Raw genomic sequence first — 6,000 nt, forward strand, 5'->3', positions numbered from 1 at the left:
CCCCGTTGACAAAACGGAACGGGACCATGCGCACCAAGTCACATCTCCAGGTGCTCTTCTGCGTACCAGACCTAAAAAGTTATGTGCACCCCTGTCCATACTGCTATTCATAGGGCTGCACATGTGTCATGTGTTTCGCTAGCCAATCACAGTCCTGAATTTGCAAAGTCAGCCAATCACATTACAGTTAGTGGTGATGACACTAGCTGTAATGTGATTGGCTGACTTTGCAAAAGTATCGATTTGCATTAACAATGGAAGGGCTAGGGGTATGCAATGCGTTGTAGACTATTGGCCAATCACGGTGCAGGATTGGTCAGTGTCCAAAACTCACTTATAGGGGGCGGCTACACCGCCCCAAAAATCACACCCTGTGTGAAGGAAGCGGTGCCTTTGATGAGCCCGGTATTGATGTTGTCATCGATATTTGTTTATGGGACAGACACACACCCGGACAGACACACGGACACACGGACACACGGACACACAGACAAAGTCAGATATAGAGCGGTTGGCACCGCTAAAAAATGGAATGAATACATGTGAGGGTGAATTAAAAACATTTATAAAACATGGTTTTATATGCATTGTTTATTGCTGTCCAGTCAGCTCTTTGATCTCACAGATATAATTGGAATCACTGAAACTGATACATTCTGGGGTGTGATTCAAGAAAATGCATTGTTGTGTGCAGCAGCAGCAGCGAACACACTCATGTCCTCCAAACTATTTATAGTATATAAACCTTGCAACACTACTAGTCCTACTTCCACCTAGAAACTCCATTCAAACTGTAAAAAGATCAGCTTACTGTGGAATCTTGCACTTGTTCATGTCATTTTGAAATGTTTTGTAGTTTTTTAAATATTTAACTTTAAACACCCATTAAAGTCTATGGGAAATGTAATATTATTTTCAATGTACAGACTCCATTTAAACTTTAAAAGGTTGAGGTATAGTATGACCTCCATTGCTGTTTACATTTTTTATCACTTTTTTACTTTTAAAGCTATCCCACTTCAAATGTGGACTTCACTGTCTTTTCATATTGTCCAATACACACTGATGGTGTTTGAGGTGCTTTTAGTTTACTTTGCATTGTCTGTTACTTCTACTCCACTACAATTACAGCATTTGACAGCTTTACTTATGTGTTACTTTGTATATTGTAAAACATAGATTAACCACTTCATACTCGTATATAAAAAAATCACACCTGTGTGAAGGTAGCGGCGCCTTTGATACATTTTGTCATCAATAAGTGTTTATAATGTGTTTATAGCCACGTGTCACGTGAAGCTTGACCAATCACTTTGTTGACGTGTCTGACCAATCAGAACGTTGACGCAAAAGCCAGGTATAGAGGGCTGCGGCTAGCGCCGCTAAAAATGATCTACAATGTGACGTGTTGTCCCCCCCCCCCCCAACCACCCACCCACATCGCATGACATTGCAATAGTATCTAGCCTTAAAACTATTTAAAGTCTATTAATAAGCCACATCAGGGAACTGTAAATGTCACTTCCAACATTCACCTCATACTCGGTATTTAGTGAATGATCTCAACTTGCTTCGTGATATGCAAGTGGCTATTAAATTTAATCACTGCTGACTGCTTAAAAATAACCTGTATAACTGGGAGGGTGGCAGGGTGCTAGGTATCTTCACTTGGTGTCAGTATGTCTTGTCAAATAAATTATTTGGAATAGGTTAATAGTCAGTGGTGGAAAGTACATTGAGTATGTTTTGCTGCTAATAGCCTGCTTATATATACTTTGTATGTAGGCATGTCTGACATGTCTGGCTGGGATTAAGGTTTGGCCCTTGCCCCCTAATGTCAGCCAATAAAAAAGTGTCTCACATAATGTTATTTTCATCCCTTGTACTCATCACATTTTATTTCAGCATCAAATGATTTATTAACATACTATGTAAAATGTATTGCACCCTCAGCCTCTCTCACACAGCTGATACAGTCCAAGATTGTCACAGCTTGCCTATTAAATCAAGCAGATACTAAAATTGCCTAAACACAAATCTAGAGGCTTTAATGAATAGACTATAGTCAGGCATAACCTCTGACTGTATTACCACTGTTAATAATTGTGTTAATACAGTATTCAATCAATCAAAAAGGGCTGAGCACAGAACTAGCTGGGCCCCTGAAAAGGTCCAGTGAATGAGCCCTCCCCAAATATGCTTTACTCATATATGTTCATAGGTTCAGCATTTGAAGTGCACCCCTCATCCAGTTAGTACACTGGCCCAGGTTGTTGAGGATTTCTGAGAAGTAAACATTTAATATGAACTCAAATAATATACTGTGCTATATAAATAGTCCTCCTCCAACTGCTGACTCCTGCAACAGCTGCGACATGCTTTGTGAGACTCACTTTAATTTGAAGTTTCCTCTTTTGGTGTGACATGTGTTAATGCCATGTGTTACAGAAGGGTGCTAAACTCTGAGTTAAACATAGGGTTATGACCATGTAAAGTAGGAAGCCATTGGGGTAGCTCCTATATAAACTGAGACCAGTTAATGTTCTGCGAGCCAGACCCGGGGTATTCCCATTGCATTTCTCTGCTGCATTGCATTGTAAGTCTGTCTCCTATGTTAGTAGTAAAAAAATATGTTTTTCCATTCTTTTAAACTCTGAACTGTTGTCTTTGCCTTATTATTATTTTGTCTATCTTATTTAACTGAGTCCCCAACCAGATTTCCAGGACAGGGGCGCAGTCCGAAGAAAGAGAAAAAGAGAGAAAAAAACATATTACAAGAAAAAGAAGACTAGACTAGGACAGTGGCGTTCCCAGGAATTACATTTAGGGCAGGCGAGACCCCCCCCCCCCCCCCCCCACGCCAACCAAAACTGAAAACCGTTAATAAAAACAATATGCAAGTATAATCAATCAATCAATTCTTCAGCAGTGGTCTCTTCATGTTGCAGTTTAGTAATGAATGGCTCAAGCCGCTCTCAGAGACCCTTTTATGCCAGGTGAGTACAGGTGATGGCCCAGACCCCCACCCCTGGCACGCCTGGTAGACTACTCCATGAAGACAAAAGCATATGCATCACTATAGACGAGGGTCGCTCAGCTGAATGGATACAGTGGTGATATGGTGATTAGCTGCCTGCCCGCGTGCATGGACGAGGAGGCGGGCTAATGGTCCAACGGCCACTATTCTGTTTGGATTTTTTTTCACTGCCAGTCAGTCTTTTACTTTATTTTCTAGGGGAGGCGAGATTTTAGTTGGGCAGGCGGCCGCCTGCCCTGCCTCTACGGTGGGTACGCCACTGGACTAGGACAACAAGAACTCAGTCACACTGTCAGTCAGTCAACATCTTTATCACATCTTTATCACATCTTTTAACATCTTTAATCACAGACACTGAACAGAAATTAGCCAATGCCTTGGTCATTCCTGCAATCTGCAGCTCTCTCACTTATGGACATGACCGAGGCAACCAATTGCAACCAAGCTGAAATTAGAAAGTGCTTTCCAAGCACTGGTCGCATCATCTCCATTAACGTTTCCAGTTACAATGGGTGTGTGCATTTAGATGTTAATATTGTAGAAAGTCAGTTTAGGTTGATATGTCATAAAAACCACCACCAACTGAAGCTGAAGCTGTCCTAATCCGGGCATGCGTGCGCACGCACGCACGCACACACACACACACACACACACACACACACACACACACACACACACACACACACACACACACACACACACACACACACACACACACACACACACACACTCACACATTTGAAATATGTATGTCCAAATAAACCAGGGGTCATCAATATGTCCATACACGGACAAATGTGTCCGTGGCAAGACTTTGTTTTTACATAACATTATGTTCTTATTTAGATCATAATACCCAATTACTGAATTTGCTAGCTACAGTAGGACACTATGGCACATTAGGAGTCCCCTAAGTGGTTCTCAAACTTTTTTATTTTCAAGGACCCCCATAACTCTGAGAGTGTACACAAATGTAACCAAATGAACCCTATGGGTACAATTGGTTCCATTTGTACACAGAGTTACAGACCTGTAATGGTCCATTTGGACCACATTATTTCCCCCCCCTTTTTTATACTTTATTGAGTCCAAACATGTTAAAACAATAAATCATTCAGTTCTTTTTTTCCTTATTAAAAAAAAAAAAAAAATCCATATGTTTTATGTTCCTGTTTACTAACAGACATTCCGACCCATTATAAGGGACACATTAAGTTAAGTCATTTCATTCTTGTATCCGCATACACATCCTCTATGAGGGGACATAAACAAATATATACTTAATACAAGGAAATGAAACAACAAAAATAACACACACAAATAAAATAAAAAGGGGGGGTAGGCTTTGTTGTGTCATTTCAGTAATAGGTCTTCCATTTTCTTTTATTTCGTTTCTGTTTCTGAATACTTGGAGGTTTAAATAAATACAAATCTTCAAAAATATAGTCCTTCTAGTAAGTCATTAAAGTTAAATATTCAATATACGTTTATTTGAAAGATAGAGAGCCCATATTTTTTCAAATAACTTGTCCTTTCCATTAATTCTATAAGTCACCTTCTCCATAAAGTAAATGTCTTCCACTTTTTCCTTCCATCTATCCACCCTGGGTAGTTCCAAGCCTTTCCAACATCTAGTTATTTGTTGAGAGCTGTAATTCTCTGAATCCAAAAAATATATAACTCTTCCCTCTGTAGGCTTATGGGACATGTTCCCAAAAGTCTATTGTGTTTTTCTAAATTAACAGCTCTTCCAAATATTTGTTCCATGGTTTGTGAAACTTTGGACCAAAGAAATTGTATTTTGGGGCTTGTAAGGAAAAATATGGGTATGGTCCACCCTATTCTCCCCACATCCCCTCCAGCAGATAGAGTTTAATGTGTACTTGGATATCAATAGAGGCGTTTGGAAATACCTTATATTAGTCCAGGGGCCAACACTGATATTCAATACAAATTGGTACCACCTAAGGTGACCGTAAAGTTTTTGTATTTTTGTCTTCCTACATGTCTCTAGTTTATATTTTGGTATGATAACCCTTCCAATCTTGTAGCTTAATGGCAGTTATCACTACCTACCGGCTAATGTATCCGGTAGGAGACACAAAGTAGAATCTTTGTGTCTCCTACCCCGGGCATCAAATTATTGCGACAAAAAACAAATATATCCATGTATTCAAGGCTTCATGGGGTGTGCAATTGATAGAAAATAAATATTATTTTGGGTGAACTCCTCCTTTAAGTTTTTCAGGGGGACTCTCTACCCATTCAGCTATGACCACCCCAGACCGAAGGAGGGTCAACTTTTACAAGCTTATGTCTTTTTGCAAACACCAAAAATCTGAGAAGTTATCAATTGCACACCCCATGAAGCCTTGAATACATGGATATATTTTGTTTTTTGTCGCAATAATTTGATGCCCGGGGTAGGAGACACAAAGATTCTACTTTGTGTCTCCTACCGGATACATTAGCCGGTAGGTAGTGATAACTGCCATTAAGCTACAAGATTGGAAGGGTTATCATACCAAAATATAAACTAGAGACATGTAGGAAGACAAAAATACAAAAACTTTACGGTCACCTTCGGTGGTACCAAAATATGGCCTGGCCCCTGGACTATATTCATCTTTCAGGCATATTCCTGCCAAAAAGGCGATCTTATATGATTGAAAATGTCTTCCACTCATTTCCTTGTATGATTATTTTCAGTTCTTTATCCCATTTATCCTTTATGTGATCTATATCTTCAATTTTGTTTTCCTGAAACATTTGGACCACCTTCAAGGAACGCTGAAGGTCCCTCAACCCACTTTGAGGACCACAGCACTAGTAGTATACATTTAGGGCTAGCTCTGTTTCTGGTAATATTTGTATATCCATGGAAAAAAAAAATGTTGTCAAAAATGTCCACCACAAGCCTGCATGGTGATGAACCCTGAAATAAACACAGTACAGGTACAAGA

The sequence above is a fragment of the Gymnoscopelus microlampas genome (assembly GCF_963454915.1).
Source record: "Gymnoscopelus microlampas genome assembly, chromosome: 8".
Lineage (NCBI taxonomy): Eukaryota > Metazoa > Chordata > Actinopteri > Myctophiformes > Myctophidae > Gymnoscopelus > Gymnoscopelus microlampas.